This window comes from Elephantulus edwardii, unplaced genomic scaffold, assembly GCF_000299155.1.
Source record: "Elephantulus edwardii isolate Elephantulus edwardi_28Jun2011 unplaced genomic scaffold, EleEdw1.0 scaffold00249, whole genome shotgun sequence".
Lineage (NCBI taxonomy): Eukaryota > Metazoa > Chordata > Mammalia > Macroscelidea > Macroscelididae > Elephantulus > Elephantulus edwardii.
The window spans coordinates 2330293-2330875 of NW_006399999.1; positions in this window are offsets into that span (position 1 = coordinate 2330293).

Below are 583 nucleotides of genomic sequence, written 5' to 3' on the forward strand. Positions count from 1 at the left end.
AAGGCATTTGACTGTGTGGATCATGACAAGTTGTGGCTGACATTGAGAAGAATGGAGTCCCAGAGCACTTAACTGGACCAGGAGATGGTTGTAAAAAAAGAACAGGGAAACACTGCATGGTTTAAAATTGAGAAAGGAGTGTAGCAGCATTGTATTCTCTCTCAATACCTACTCAGTCTGTATGCTGAGGAAAGTATTCATGAAGCTGGACTCTATGAAGAGGAGTGTGGCATCAGGATTGGAGGGAGAATCATCAATAACCTGCATTATGCAGGTGACACAATCTTGCTTACTGAAAGTGAGGAGGGCTTAAAGCACTTATTGCAGAAGATCAAGGAATGGAGCCTTCGGTATGGATTGCAACCCAATGTCAAAAAAACAAAGATTCTTACCATTGGACCAAAAGGCAACATCGTGATGGATGGAGAAGAGATTGAAACAGTCAACAGCTTCATTTAGCTTGAATCCACAATTAATACCCTTGATACCAGCAGTCAGGAAATAAGAAGATGCATTGCACCGGGAAAACCTGCACTTACGGACCTCTCCAAGTTATTGAGGACTAGTGATGCCAGTTTGGGGA